The sequence below is a fragment of the Enoplosus armatus genome, chromosome 19, assembly GCF_043641665.1.
Source record: "Enoplosus armatus isolate fEnoArm2 chromosome 19, fEnoArm2.hap1, whole genome shotgun sequence".
In the NCBI taxonomy this organism is placed as follows: Eukaryota; Metazoa; Chordata; class Actinopteri; order Centrarchiformes; family Enoplosidae; genus Enoplosus; species Enoplosus armatus.
Window position 1 is genome coordinate 20,384,300 of NC_092198.1, and position 15,368 is coordinate 20,399,667.

Sequence of the window (15,368 nt, forward strand, 5' to 3'; positions counted from 1 at the left end):
TCCAGATGCAAGTCTCATCAGGATGCTTCTTGTGACCGTCTGTCTAGAGGTCTTCCAAACGCTTGAACTTTAATGATTTGCCTTTTGATACCTAGACATAGAAATACACACAGGATTTTACAGCAGCACAAATAAGCAAGCAGGACTATTGACGTCCCTCATACTCCCATATTGCCTAGTTTTCTTCTTCTTTCTGCTGTATTACCTTTGTCTGCCTTGGTGAATAATCAGGAACTGGTAGAAAAGTCAAATCTCCCCGTCGGGGAATCGAACCCCGGTCTTCCGCGTGACAGGCGGAGATACTGTCCACTATACTAACGAGGAATGATGCAAGGACATCAACATGCCTCCCGAGCGAAGAAGCAGCTCAGTGTTGTGGAGGTTGAGCAGCCACCTTGCTTTCAGACTGGGGAAAAGACAGAAATAATTCAGTGTCATCTGCATAGCTGTGGATTCCACTTTTTTTTTTCAATAAAGATGCCTAACTGTCATCTCAAGGTAGAGGCCTGGGTGAAAATGCCTGTCACTCTCGGGTGTCGCGCATGCGCGTGAAAGCTGCTTTTCAACAGTTTCCGTAGTGTAGTGGTTATCACGTTCGCCTCACACGCGAAAGGTCCCCGGTTCGAAACCGGGCGGAAACACTATTCTTTACTGTTCGCTCCTGGTATTACGTTAAATGTATTTAGCTGATGCTTTCATCCACAGTGACTTACAAATAGTACATTCAACCATGTGGATACAACCCAAGAATTGGAGGAATCATGCAAGTACATCAACTTCATCAAATATGCTGAACTGCTTCAAGTGCTACTTCAGAAACAATAAGAGGTGACACATGCAGGCACACCAGCCAGGAGCGAGTTTCAGTAATCTGGGTGAGGAACGGATGTATCCTCCTGATGAATGACTTTGCAGGAGTGGGTCGTTGCAGCCAGGTTGGCAACGAAGGATAGCTGGTCATTCAGTGTCGCAAAACCGAAGTACATACCAAACCCTGAATTTTTTGATGTCTAAAAAAGAATTCTTTGTTGCTTGTGTTAGTTACACATCTTACTGTCCACTATACAAAGGAGGACGGTTCCACACTGGTTTTTGGCCCTTTTCGACGAGAATCGCCAGGTGCTTTAGCTGCGCACTAAGCCAGGAGCGAGTTCCAGTAGTCTAGGTGCGAGATGACAAGAGCCTGGACCAGCACCTGCGGTGCCTCCTGGGTGAGGAACGCATGTATCTTCCCGATGCTGTGGAGAATGAATTTTCTGGAGTGGGTCGTAGCAGCCAGGTTGGCAGATGCCTTCCCTGGGAGGAAGAGCAGCTCAGTGTTGTGGAGGTTGAGCTGCCGGCGGGCTGTGTGCAGACATCCACTGAGAGATGCCTGCAAGACACGCAGAAATTGGTGCTGCCACCTTGGTTTCCGACCGGGGAAAAGACAGAAATAATTCAGCTGTGGTAAGTAAAGCCATGTGAGTGAATGACAGGCGCAAGCACAATGTTTAGCACTGTGCACACCAGTGTTTCCCATACATAGGCTATACTTGAGCGGCCCGCCCAGATAGATCATGTCCTGCCCATGGAAATAAAATCCGGATTCCACATTTTTTTTTTCAATAAAGATGCCTAACTGTCATCTCAAGGCAGATGGCCCAGGTGAACATGCCCGTCACTCTCGGGTGTCGCGCATGCGGGTGAAAGCTGCTTTTCAACAGTTTCCGTAGTGTAGTGGTTATCACGTTCGCCTAACACGCGAAAGGCCCCCGGTTCGAAACCGGGCGGAAACATGACTCTTTGCTGTTCACTCTGATTATTACGTTAACTGCATTGAACTCAGCAACACACGCAGAGATTTTGACTGCCACATTTTCAGACCGGGGAAAGGACAGAATTAGTTCAACGTCTTCTGGATAGCTGTGGTATGCCAAGCCATGTGAGTGAATGAAAGACAGGGACAAACAACTTGACTCACACAGTCATGCTTTTATATTGCCTATTTCTGCATCGGCACTTCGCGGAGAGCAGAACAATGCTCCATGCTCCACGCTGTCACTCTCAGCCAGGAGCAGGTTTCAGTAGTCTAGGTGCGAGATGACAAGAGCCTGGACCAGAACTTGCGGTGCCTCCTGGGACAGGAATGGACGTATCCTCCTGATGCTGTGGAGAATGAATTTTTTGGAGTGGGTCGTCGCAGCCAGGTTGGCAGCGAAGGACAGCTGGTCATCCGGTGTCACACCCAGGGTCATTGCAGTCCAAGCTGTGGACGCCACAGAGTTCTCAATGGGAATGGAGAGGTCATGGATGGAAGATGCCTTCCCTGGAAGGAAGAGCATGGATGGGAGATGCCTTCCCTGGAAGAAAGAGAATGGGTGGGAGATGCCTTCCGTGGAAGGAAGAGCAGCTCAGTCTTGCCAAGGCTGAGCTTCAGGTGGTGTGCAGCCATCCACTGAGCACAATCTTTAGCACTGTGCACACAATAGAGTAGGGCTTGATAAGAAAGACAACAGATGGAGACTATTAACGTCCCTCACATTTCCACGCAGATAAAACAAAATATATACAATAACAGTGTATATGTATGTGTGTGTATATATATGTACATATATGTATTGCGCTGGTAAAAAAAAAAAAGTCTGACATTCAGAGGGAGGAGTTGAACAGTTTGATGGCCACAGACAGCTTCAGACCTGATGTTGTTCTTGTGTTCGAAACCTCCACGCAAGTCATCCTGCTGGAGGTAACAATCCCTTGGGAAGCTCGCTTGGAGAAGGCCTTCAAGTACGATGGGGCTGGTTGGTATGCAGGCAGGGTGGCTGGTGGGCTAGGTGCTTCCCAGTTGAAGTTGGATGCTGGGGCTTTGTCTTGCAATCCTTGGCCAGACCCTTGAGATGGCTGTGCCTCAAGAGAGGATAACCATGGTGCAAGTGGTTAGCTAGCTTCAGGTGGTGTGCAGCCATCCACTGAGCACAATCTTTAGCACTGTGCACACAATAGAGTAGGGATTGATAAGAAAGACAACAGATGGAGACTATTAAAGTCCCTCATACTTCCATGCAGAAAAAAAAAAAATATATACAATAACAGTGTATATGTATGTGTGTGTATATATATGTACATATATGTATTGCGCTGGTAATAGAAAGTCTGACATTCAGAGGGAGAAGTTGAACAGTTTGATGGCCACAGACAGCTTCAGACCTGATGTTGTTCTTGTGTTCGAAACCTCCACGTAAGTCATCCTGCTGGAGGTAACAATCCCTTGGGAAGCTCGCTTGGACAAGGCCTTCAAGTACGATGGGGCTGGTTGGTATGCAGGCAGGGTGGCTGGTGGGCTAGGTGCTTCCCAGTTGAAGTTGGATGCTGGGGCTTTGTCTTGCAATCCTTGGCCAGACCCTTGAGATGGCTGTGTGTGTCCTCAGCTGGGTCTCCTGGAGGAGGCTGTATGATGTTGACCCGAAACATCTAATGATTTCTTCTTTAGCACTGTGCACACAATAGAGTAGGACTTGGTAAGAAAGACAACAGATAGGGACTATTAACGCCCCTCATACTTCCATGCAGAACAAACAAGATATATACAATGACCACTCTGTGCACATACTGTGGTCTGCCAGTCAGGAGTTTCCATTCCAGCTTCCTCCTGTACTTCTCCTTGGCCTCCTTGATCTCCACCTTCAGTTCCCCCTGAATCGTTCTCACCTCCTCCCTGTTGCCACCTCTGAAAGCCCTCTTCTTTGCATTCAGGATGGCCTTGATGTCCTTTGTCACCCATGGCTTGTTGTTTGAATGACAATGAACAGTCCTTGCTGGGACAGTGGAGTCTGCACAGAAGTTGATGTAATCTGTGCTGCACTCTGTGAGCCCATCAATGTCTTGTGGCTCACAGAGCGCTTGCCAGTCAGTCACCTCAAAACATTGCTGAAATGTCTCATAAGCCAGTGAGGTTGTGGTCTGACCTACCTAGGGGGGTGGGCGGAGGGCTGTATGCATCCTTCACCTTAGCATACCCTGGACAGCAGGTCCAGGGTCCTCTCCTCTCTAAGAGGATAGGAAATGGGGGATTAGCTCAAATGGTAGAGCGCTCGCTTAGCATGCGAGAAGTAGCGGGATCGATGCCCGCATCCTCCAAGTTAAGTGTTTCTGATTCTGACACATAGCTTACAGGAAATCCTTTTCTGTAGTGAAGGTCATTAAAGAAACCATCTGTGCGTGAAGCAAGCGGTGGCATCAGCGCTGGGGAGCAGCCAGCATCCTAGGGATCTGCAGGAACCTCTGCAAGTTCCCTCAGCACATCGTGTTCAACACCTGCAGACCTGATGTAGTTCTTGTGTTCGAAACCTCCACGTAAGTCATCCTAGCTCGCTTGGACAAGGCCTTAAAGTACGATGGGGCTGGTTGGTATGCAGACAGGGTGGCTAGTGGGCTAGGTGCTTCCCCGTTGAAGTAGGATGCTGGGGCTTTGTATTGCAATCCTTGGCCAGACCCTTGAGATGGCTGTGGCTCAAGAGAGGATAACCATGGTGCAAGTGGTTAGCTAGCCATCTGGACACAAGCTGATGTCTGATCAGCCTCAGGTGGGTCTCCTGGAGGAGGCTGTATCATGACCCGAAACAAATGATGATTCTAGGAACATCATTGAAGATGTATCCAGAGGCATCGGTAGATGTATTGCTCCTCCCATGAATCATGAAGTATATACAGTGGGGTCCAAAGAAGAAGAAATATTTTGATTCTTTCACGTTGATTCTAAATATGGCTGCGCCTCAAGTTTCCAGCACATCAATGATTGCCTGAATTTTCAGTGAATTAAGTATATCAGAGCTTAGACTTGACCTCCAGTTTGTGTTTTATAATGGTTTAAACAGCACATAAGTTACAAAAAAACAACAAGTATTACTCATTTTCACAGTCATCAACATGACGTCTAAAAGGTTGCAGGACATCTGTGAGAGTTGACGAGTCATTTTCTGGGATCATTTTACTTCCTGTGTACTCATTCCCACCTGTCGTGACTGAATAGTTTCTACACGACTTACCAAATCTGAGTGTGTAGACAATCCACCTTTTCTAGAAAAAAAAAGGTACCATTTTTACCATTAATCTTGTTAGTGTTTCACTGAAATGGATGCAAAAATGTACAACCAGTTCCAGCTTTTTTTTGCCTTGGTAAGATAGTGATAGATTGGAGAAAGGCAGGAAATGTGCCACAGAGGCGCCCCCCAACTTCAGCTTTAGGTTAATCTCTGTGTAGCATTCCTGTTTACACGACAGTGACTACGCAGAGAGGAATCTTGTTTAAAAACCCATCTAAGTACTCACGCTCTGATCCGGATGGTGAAGGCTAGCCTGTTCTTAGCAGAAGGCAGAGGGGCAGGTGGCCTGTGCTCAGCTCTCCAGATGCAAGTCTCATCAGGATGCTTCTTGTGACCGTCTGTCTAGAGGTCTTCCAAACGCTTGAACTTTAATGATTTGCCTTTTGATACCTAGACATAGAAATACACACAGGATTTTACAGCAGCACAAATAAGCAAGCAGGACTATTGACGTCCCTCATACTCCCATATTGCCTAGTTTTCTTCTTCTTTCTGCTGTATTACCTTTGTCTGCCTTGGTGAATAATCAGGAACTGGTAGAAAAGTCAAATCTCCCCGTCGGGGAATCGAACCCCGGTCTTCCGCGTGACAGGCGGAGATACTGTCCACTATACTAACGAGGAATGATGCAAGGACATCAACATGCCTCCCCAGCGAAGAAGCAGCTCAGTGTTGTGGAGGTTGAGCAGCCACCTTGCTTTCAGACTGGGGAAAAGACAGAAATAATTCAGTGTCATCTGCATAGCTGTGGATTCCACTTTTTTTTTTCAATAAAGATGCCTAACTGTCATCTCAAGGTAGAGGCCTGGGTGAAAATGCCTGTCACTCTCGGGTGTCGCGCATGCGCGTGAAAGCTGCTTTTCAACAGTTTCCGTAGTGTAGTGGTTATCACGTTCGCCTCACACGCGAAAGGTCCCCGGTTCGAAACCGGGCGGAAACACTATTCTTTACTGTTCGCTCCTGGTATTACGTTAAATGTATTTAGCTGATGCTTTCATCCACAGTGACTTACAAATAGTACATTCAACCATGTGGATACAACCCAAGAATTGGAGGAATCATGCAAGTACATCAACTTCATCAAATATGCTGAACTGCTTCAAGTGCTACTTCAGAAACAATAAGAGGTGACACATGCAGGCACACCAGCCAGGAGCGAGTTTCAGTAATCTGGGTGAGGAACGGATGTATCCTCCTGATGAATGACTTTGCAGGAGTGGGTCGTTGCAGCCAGGTTGGCAACGAAGGATAGCTGGTCATTCAGTGTCGCAAAACCGAAGTACATACCAAACCCTGAATTTTTTGATGTCTAAAAAAGAATTCTTTGTTGCTTGTGTTAGTTACACATCTTACTGTCCACTATACAAAGGAGGATGGTTCCACACTGGTTTTTGGCCCTTTTCGACGAGAATCGCCAGGTGCTTTAGCTGCGCACTAAGCCAGGAGCGAGTTCCAGTAGTCTAGGTGCGAGATGACAAGAGCCTGGACCAGCACCTGCGGTGCCTCCTGGGTGAGGAACGCATGTATCTTCCCGATGCTGTGGAGAATGAATTTTCTGGAGTGGGTCGTAGCAGCCAGGTTGGCAGATGCCTTCCCTGGGAGGAAGAGCAGCTCAGTGTTGTGGAGGTTGAGCTGCCGGCGGGCTGTGTGCAGACATCCACTGAGAGATGCCTGCAAGACACGCAGAAATTGGTGCTGCCACCTTGGTTTCCGACCGGGGAAAAGACAGAAATAATTCAGCTGTGGTAAGTAAAGCCATGTGAGTGAATGACAGGCGCAAGCACAACGTTTAGCACTGTGCACACCAGTGTTTCCCATACATAGGCTATACTTGAGCGGCCCGCCCAGATAGATCATGTCCTGCCCATGGAAATAAAATCCGGATTCCACATTTTTTTTTTCAATAAAGATGCCTAACTGTCATCTCAAGGCAGATGGCCCAGGTGAACATGCCCGTCACTCTCGGGTGTCGCGCATGCGGGTGAAAGCTGCTTTTCAACAGTTTCCGTAGTGTAGTGGTTATCACGTTCGCCTAACACGCGAAAGGCCCCCGGTTCGAAACCGGGCGGAAACATGACTCTTTGCTGTTCACTCTGATTATTACGTTAACTGCATTGAACTCAGCAACACACGCAGAGATTTTGACTGCCACATTTTCAGACCGGGGAAAGGACAGAATTAGTTCAACGTCTTCTGGATAGCTGTGGTATGCCAAGCCATGTGAGTGAATGAAAGACAGGGACAAACAACTTGACTCACACAGTCATGCTTTTATATTGCCTATTTCTGCATCGGCACTTCGCGGAGAGCAGAACAATGCTCCATGCTCCACGCTGTCACTCTCAGCCAGGAGCAGGTTTCAGTAGTCTAGGTGCGAGATGACAAGAGCCTGGACCAGAACTTGCGGTGCCTCCTGGGACAGGAATGGACGTATCCTCCTGATGCTGTGGAGAATGAATTTTTTGGAGTGGGTCGTCGCAGCCAGGTTGGCAGCGAAGGACAGCTGGTCATCCGGTGTCACACCCAGGGTCATTGCAGTCCAAGCTGTGGACGCCACAGAGTTCTCAATGGGAATGGAGAGGTCATGGATGGAAGATGCCTTCCCTGGAAGGAAGAGCATGGATGGGAGATGCCTTCCCTGGAAGAAAGAGAATGGGTGGGAGATGCCTTCCGTGGAAGGAAGAGCAGCTCAGTCTTGCCAAGGCTGAGCTTCAGGTGGTGTGCAGCCATCCACTGAGCACAATCTTTAGCACTGTGCACACAATAGAGTAGGGCTTGATAAGAAAGACAACAGATGGAGACTATTAACGTCCCTCACATTTCCACGCAGATAAAACAAAATATATACAATAACAGTGTATATGTATGTGTGTGTATATATATATGTACATATATGTATTGCGCTGGTAAAAAAAAAAAAGTCTGACATTCAGAGGGAGGAGTTGAACAGTTTGATGGCCACAGACAGCTTCAGACCTGATGTTGTTCTTGTGTTCGAAACCTCCACGCAAGTCATCCTGCTGGAGGTAACAATCCCTTGGGAAGCTCGCTTGGAGAAGGCCTTCAAGTACGATGGGGCTGGTTGGTATGCAGGCAGGGTGGCTGGTGGGCTAGGTGCTTCCCAGTTGAAGTTGGATGCTGGGGCTTGGTATTGCAATCCTTGGCCAGACCCTTGAGATGGCTGTGCCTCAAGAGAGGATAACCATGGTGCAAGTGGTTAGCTAGCTTCAGGTGGTGTGCAGCCATCCACTGAGCACAATCTTTAGCACTGTGCACACAATAGAGTAGGGATTGATAAGAAAGACAACAGATGGAGACTATTAAAGTCCCTCATACTTCCATGCAGAAAAAAAAAAAATATATACAATAACAGTGTATATGTATGTGTGTGTATATATATGTACATATATGTATTGCGCTGGTAATAGAAAGTCTGACATTCAGAGGGAGAAGTTGAACAGTTTGATGGCCACAGACAGCTTCAGACCTGATGTTGTTCTTGTGTTCGAAACCTCCACGTAAGTCATCCTGCTGGAGGTAACAATCCCTTGGGAAGCTCGCTTGGACAAGGCCTTCAAGTACGATGGGGCTGGTTGGTATGCAGGCAGGGTGGCTGGTGGGCTAGGTGCTTCCCAGTTGAAGTTGGATGCTGGGGCTTTGTCTTGCAATCCTTGGCCAGACCCTTGAGATGGCTGTGTGTGTCCTCAGCTGGGTCTCCTGGAGGAGGCTGTATGATGTTGACCCGAAACATCTAATGATTTCTTCTTTAGCACTGTGCACACAATAGAGTAGGACTTGGTAAGAAAGACAACAGATAGGGACTATTAACGCCCCTCATACTTCCATGCAGAACAAACAAGATATATACAATGACCACTCTGTGCACATACTGTGGTCTGCCAGTCAGGAGTTTCCATTCCAGCTTCCTCCTGTACTTCTCCTTGGCCTCCTTGATCTCCACCTTCAGTTCCCCCTGAATCGTTCTCACCTCCTCCCTGTTGCCACCTCTGAAAGCCCTCTTCTTTGCATTCAGGATGGCCTTGATGTCCTTTGTCACCCATGGCTTGTTGTTTGAATGACAATGAACAGTCCTTGCTGGGACAGTGGAGTCTGCACAGAAGTTGATGTAATCTGTGCTGCACTCTGTGAGCCCATCAATGTCTTGTGGCTCACAGAGCGCTTGCCAGTCAGTCACCTCAAAACATTGCTGAAATGTCTCATAAGCCAGTGAGGTTGTGGTCTGACCTACCTAGGGGGGTGGGCGGAGGGCTGTATGCATCCTTCACCTTAGCATACCCTGGACAGCAGGTCCAGGGTCCTCTCCTCTCTAAGAGGATAGGAAATGGGGGATTAGCTCAAATGGTAGAGCGCTCGCTTAGCATGCGAGAAGTAGCGGGATCGATGCCCGCATCCTCCAAGTTAAGTGTTTCTGATTCTGACACATAGCTTACAGGAAATCCTTTTCTGTAGTGAAGGTCATTAAAGAAACCATCTGTGCGTGAAGCAAGCGGTGGCATCAGCGCTGGGGAGCGGGGAGCAGCCAGCATCCTAGGGATCTGCAGGAACCTCTGCAAGTTCCCTCAGCACATCGTGTTCAACACCTGCAGACCTGATGTAGTTCTTGTGTTCGAAACCTCCACGTAAGTCATCCTAGCTCGCTTGGACAAGGCCTTAAAGTACGATGGGGCTGGTTGGTATGCAGACAGGGTGGCTAGTGGGCTAGGTGCTTCCCCATTGAAGTAGGATGCTGGGGCTTTGTATTGCAATCCTTGGCCAGACCCTTGAGATGGCTGTGGCTCAAGAGAGGATAACCATGGTGCAAGTGGTTAGCTAGCCATCTGGACACAAGCTGATGTCTGATCAGCCTCAGGTGGGTCTCCTGGAGGAGGCTGTATCATGACCCGAAACAAATGATGATTCTAGGAACATCATTGAAGATGTATCCAGAGGCATCGGTAGATGTATTGCTCCTCCCATGAATCATGAAGTATATACAGTGGGGTCCAAAGAAGAAGAAATATTTTGATTCTTTCACGTTGATTCTAAATATGGCTGCGCCTCAAGTTTCCAGCACATCAATGATTGCCTGAATTTTCAGTGAATTAAGTATATCAGAGCTTAGACTTGACCTCCAGTTTGTGTTTTATAATGGTTTAAACAGCACATAAGTTACAAAAAAACAACAAGTATTACTCATTTTCACAGTCATCAACATGACGTCTAAAAGGTTGCAGGACATCTGTGAGAGTGGACGAGTCATTTTCTGGGATCATTTTACTTCCTGTGTACTCATTCCCACCTGTCGTGACTGAATAGTTTCTACACGACTTACCAAATCTGAGTGTGTAGACAATCCACCTTTTCTAGAAAAAAAAAGGTACCATTTTTACCATTAATCTTGTTAGTGTTTCACTGAAATGGATGCAAAAATGTACAACCAGTTCCAGCTTTTTTTTGCCTTGGTAAGATAGTGATAGATTGGAGAAAGGCAGGAAATGTGCCACAGAGGCGCCCCCCAACTTCAGCTTTAGGTTAATCTCTGTGTAGCATTCCTGTTTACACGACAGTGACTACGCAGAGAGGAATCTTGTTTAAAAACCCATCTAAGTACTCACGCTCTGATCCGGATGGTGAAGGCTAGCCTGTTCTTAGCAGAAGGCAGAGGGGCAGGTGGCCTGTGCTCAGCTCTCCAGATGCAAGTCTCATCAGGATGCTTCTTGTGACCGTCTGTCTAGAGGTCTTCCAAACGCTTGAACTTTAATGATTTGCCTTTTGATACCTAGACATAGAAATACACACAGGATTTTACAGCAGCACAAATAAGCAAGCAGGACTATTGACGTCCCTCATACTCCCATATTGCCTAGTTTTCTTCTTCTTTCTGCTGTATTACCTTTGTCTGCCTTGGTGAATAATCAGGAACTGGTAGAAAAGTCAAATCTCCCCGTCGGGGAATCGAACCCCGGTCTTCCGCGTGACAGGCGGAGATACTGTCCACTATACTAACGAGGAATGATGCAAGGACATCAACATGCCTCCCCAGCGAAGAAGCAGCTCAGTGTTGTGGAGGTTGAGCAGCCACCTTGCTTTCAGACTGGGGAAAAGACAGAAATAATTCAGTGTCATCTGCATAGCTGTGGATTCCACTTTTTTTTTTCAATAAAGATGCCTAACTGTCATCTCAAGGTAGAGGCCTGGGTGAAAATGCCTGTCACTCTCGGGTGTCGCGCATGCGCGTGAAAGCTGCTTTTCAACAGTTTCCGTAGTGTAGTGGTTATCACGTTCGCCTCACACGCGAAAGGTCCCCGGTTCGAAACCGGGCGGAAACACTATTCTTTACTGTTCGCTCCTGGTATTACGTTAAATGTATTTAGCTGATGCTTTCATCCACAGTGACTTACAAATAGTACATTCAACCATGTGGATACAACCCAAGAATTGGAGGAATCATGCAAGTACATCAACTTCATCAAATATGCTGAACTGCTTCAAGTGCTACTTCAGAAACAATAAGAGGTGACACATGCAGGCACACCAGCCAGGAGCGAGTTTCAGTAATCTGGGTGAGGAACGGATGTATCCTCCTGATGAATGACTTTGCAGGAGTGGGTCGTTGCAGCCAGGTTGGCAACGAAGGATAGCTGGTCATTCAGTGTCGCAAAACCGAAGTACATACCAAACCCTGAATTTTTTGATGTCTAAAAAAGAATTCTTTGTTGCTTGTGTTAGTTACACATCTTACTGTCCACTATACAAAGGAGGACGGTTCCACACTGGTTTTTGGCCCTTTTCGACGAGAATCGCCAGGTGCTTTAGCTGCGCACTAAGCCAGGAGCGAGTTCCAGTAGTCTAGGTGCGAGATGACAAGAGCCTGGACCAGCACCTGCGGTGCCTCCTGGGTGAGGAACGCATGTATCTTCCCGATGCTGTGGAGAATGAATTTTCTGGAGTGGGTCGTAGCAGCCAGGTTGGCAGATGCCTTCCCTGGGAGGAAGAGCAGCTCAGTGTTGTGGAGGTTGAGCTGCCGGCGGGCTGTGTGCAGACATCCACTGAGAGATGCCTGCAAGACACGCAGAAATTGGTGCTGCCACCTTGGTTTCCGACCGGGGAAAAGACAGAAATAATTCAGCTGTGGTAAGTAAAGCCATGTGAGTGAATGACAGGCGCAAGCACAATGTTTAGCACTGTGCACACCAGTGTTTCCCATACATAGGCTATACTTGAGCGGCCCGCCCAGATAGATCATGTCCTGCCCATGGAAATAAAATCCGGATTCCACATTTTTTTTTTCAATAAAGATGCCTAACTGTCATCTCAAGGCAGATGGCCCAGGTGAACATGCCCGTCACTCTCGGGTGTCGCGCATGCGGGTGAAAGCTGCTTTTCAACAGTTTCCGTAGTGTAGTGGTTATCACGTTTGCCTAACACGCGAAAGGCCCCCGGTTCGAAACCGGGCGGAAACATGACTCTTTGCTGTTCACTCTGATTATTACGTTAACTGCATTGAACTCAGCAACACACGCAGAGATTTTGACTGCCACATTTTCAGACCGGGGAAAGGACAGAATTAGTTCAACGTCTTCTGGATAGCTGTGGTATGCCAAGCCATGTGAGTGAATGAAAGACAGGGACAAACAACTTGACTCACACAGTCATGCTTTTATATTGCCTATTTCTGCATCGGCACTTCGCGGAGAGCAGAACAATGCTCCATGCTCCACGCTGTCACTCTCAGCCAGGAGCAGGTTTCAGTAGTCTAGGTGCGAGATGACAAGAGCCTGGACCAGAACTTGCGGTGCCTCCTGGGACAGGAATGGACGTATCCTCCTGATGCTGTGGAGAATGAATTTTTTGGAGTGGGTCGTCGCAGCCAGGTTGGCAGCGAAGGACAGCTGGTCATCCGGTGTCACACCCAGGGTCATTGCAGTCCAAGCTGTGGACGCCACAGAGTTCTCAATGGGAATGGAGAGGTCATGGATGGAAGATGCCTTCCCTGGAAGGAAGAGCATGGATGGGAGATGCCTTCCCTGGAAGAAAGAGAATGGGTGGGAGATGCCTTCCGTGGAAGGAAGAGCAGCTCAGTCTTGCCAAGGCTGAGCTTCAGGTGGTGTGCAGCCATCCACTGAGCACAATCTTTAGCACTGTGCACACAATAGAGTAGGGCTTGATAAGAAAGACAACAGATGGAGACTATTAACGTCCCTCACATTTCCACGCAGATAAAACAAAATATATACAATAACAGTGTATATGTATGTGTGTGTATATATATATGTACATATATGTATTGCGCTGGTAAAAAAAAAAAAGTCTGACATTCAGAGGGAGGAGTTGAACAGTTTGATGGCCACAGACAGCTTCAGACCTGATGTTGTTCTTGTGTTCGAAACCTCCACGCAAGTCATCCTGCTGGAGGTAACAATCCCTTGGGAAGCTCGCTTGGAGAAGGCCTTCAAGTACGATGGGGCTGGTTGGTATGCAGGCAGGGTGGCTGGTGGGCTAGGTGCTTCCCAGTTGAAGTTGGATGCTGGGGCTTTGTCTTGCAATCCTTGGCCAGACCCTTGAGATGGCTGTGTGTGTCCTCAGCTGGGTCTCCTGGAGGAGGCTGTATGATGTTGACCCGAAACATCTAATGATTTCTTCTTTAGCACTGTGCACACAATAGAGTAGGACTTGGTAAGAAAGACAACAGATAGGGACTATTAACGCCCCTCATACTTCCATGCAGAACAAACAAGATATATACAATGACCACTCTGTGCACATACTGTGGTCTGCCAGTCAGGAGTTTCCATTCCAGCTTCCTCCTGTACTTCTCCTTGGCCTCCTTGATCTCCACCTTCAGTTCCCCCTGAATCGTTCTCACCCCCTCCCTGTTGCCACCTCTGAAAGCCCTCTTCTTTGCATTCAGGATGGCCTTGATGTCCTTTGTCACCCATGGCTTGTTGTTTGAATGACAATGAACAGTCCTTGCTGGGACAGTGGAGTCTGCACAGAAGTTGATGTAATCTGTGCTGCACTCTGTGAGCCCATCAATGTCTTGTGGCTCACAGAGCGCTTGCCAGTCAGTCACCTCAAAACATTGCTGAAATGTCTCATAAGCCAGTGAGGTTGTGGTCTGACCTACCTAGGGGGGTGGGCGGAGGGCTGTATGCATCCTTCACCTTAGCATACCCTGGACCTGCTGTCCAGGGTCCTCTCCTCTCTAAGAGGATAGGAAATGGGGGATTAGCTCAAATGGTAGAGCGCTCGCTTAGCATGCGAGAAGTAGCGGGATCGATGCCCGCATCCTCCAAGTTAAGTGTTTCTGATTCTGACACATAGCTTACAGGAAATCCTTTTCTGTAGTGAAGGTCATTAAAGAAACCATCTGTGCGTGAAGCAAGCGGTGGCATCAGCGCTGGGGAGCAGCCAGCATCCTAGGGATCTGCAGGAACCTCTGCAAGTTCCCTCAGCACATCGTGTTCAACACCTGCAGACCTGATGTAGTTCTTGTGTTCGAAACCTCCACGTAAGTCATCCTAGCTCGCTTGGACAAGGCCTTAAAGTACGATGGGGCTGGTTGGTATGCAGACAGGGTGGCTAGTGGGCTAGGTGCTTCCCCGTTGAAGTAGGATGCTGGGGCTTTGTATTGCAATCCTTGGCCAGACCCTTGAGATGGCTGTGGCTCAAGAGAGGATAACCATGGTGCAAGTGGTTAGCTAGCCATCTGGACACAAGCTGATGTCTGATCAGCCTCAGGTGGGTCTCCTGGAGGAGGCTGTATCATGACCCGAAACAAATGATGATTCTAGGAACATCATTGAAGATGTATCCAGAGGCATCGGTAGATGTATTGCTCCTCCCATGAATCATGAAGTATATACAGTGGGGTCCAAAGAAGAAGAAATATTTTGATTCTTTCACGTTGATTCTAAATATGGCTGCGCCTCAAGTTTCCAGCACATCAATGATTGCCTGAATTTTCAGTGAATTAAGTATATCAGAGCTTAGACTTGACCTCCAGTTTGTGTTTTATAATGGTTTAAACAGCACATAAGTTACAAAAAAACAACAAGTATTACTCATTTTCACAGTCATCAACATGACGTCTAAAAGGTTGCAGGACATCTGTGAGAGTTGACGAGTCATTTTCTGGGATCATTTTACTTCCTGTGTACTCATTCCCACCTGTCGTGACTGAATAGTTTCTACACGACTTACCAAATCTGAGTGTGTAGACAATCCACCTTTTCTAGAAAAAAAAAGGTACCATTTTTACCATTAATCTTGTTAGTGTTTCACTGA

At 47.6% G+C, this 15,368-nt stretch overlaps 8 non-coding genes across 8 annotated transcripts; 5 read left to right on the plus strand and 3 right to left on the minus strand.

Moving 5' to 3' along the window:
* Nucleotides 1–252: 252 nt before the first annotated feature.
* trnad-guc (transfer RNA aspartic acid (anticodon GUC)) lies at nucleotides 253–324 on the minus strand. Its single transcript has one exon. It is a non-coding gene; the product is annotated as a tRNA-Asp (tRNA).
* Nucleotides 325–568: 244 nt separating this feature from the next.
* trnav-cac (transfer RNA valine (anticodon CAC)) lies at nucleotides 569–641 on the plus strand. The gene has a single exon. It is a non-coding gene; the product is annotated as a tRNA-Val (tRNA).
* Nucleotides 642–1,702: 1,061 nt separating this feature from the next.
* trnav-aac (transfer RNA valine (anticodon AAC)) lies at nucleotides 1,703–1,775 on the plus strand. Its single transcript has one exon. It is a non-coding gene; the product is annotated as a tRNA-Val (tRNA).
* Nucleotides 1,776–5,632: 3,857 nt separating this feature from the next.
* trnad-guc (transfer RNA aspartic acid (anticodon GUC)) lies at nucleotides 5,633–5,704 on the minus strand. The gene has a single exon. It is a non-coding gene; the product is annotated as a tRNA-Asp (tRNA).
* A 244-nt stretch (nucleotides 5,705–5,948) lies between these two features.
* Nucleotides 5,949–6,021, plus strand: trnav-cac (transfer RNA valine (anticodon CAC)). The gene has a single exon. It is a non-coding gene; the product is annotated as a tRNA-Val (tRNA).
* Nucleotides 6,022–7,082: 1,061 nt separating this feature from the next.
* Nucleotides 7,083–7,155, plus strand: trnav-aac (transfer RNA valine (anticodon AAC)). Its single transcript has one exon. It is a non-coding gene; the product is annotated as a tRNA-Val (tRNA).
* A 3,866-nt stretch (nucleotides 7,156–11,021) lies between these two features.
* On the minus strand, nucleotides 11,022–11,093 carry trnad-guc (transfer RNA aspartic acid (anticodon GUC)). The gene has a single exon. It is a non-coding gene; the product is annotated as a tRNA-Asp (tRNA).
* A 244-nt stretch (nucleotides 11,094–11,337) lies between these two features.
* On the plus strand, nucleotides 11,338–11,410 carry trnav-cac (transfer RNA valine (anticodon CAC)). The gene has a single exon. It is a non-coding gene; the product is annotated as a tRNA-Val (tRNA).
* The last annotated feature ends 3,958 nt before the right edge of the window (nucleotides 11,411–15,368 follow it).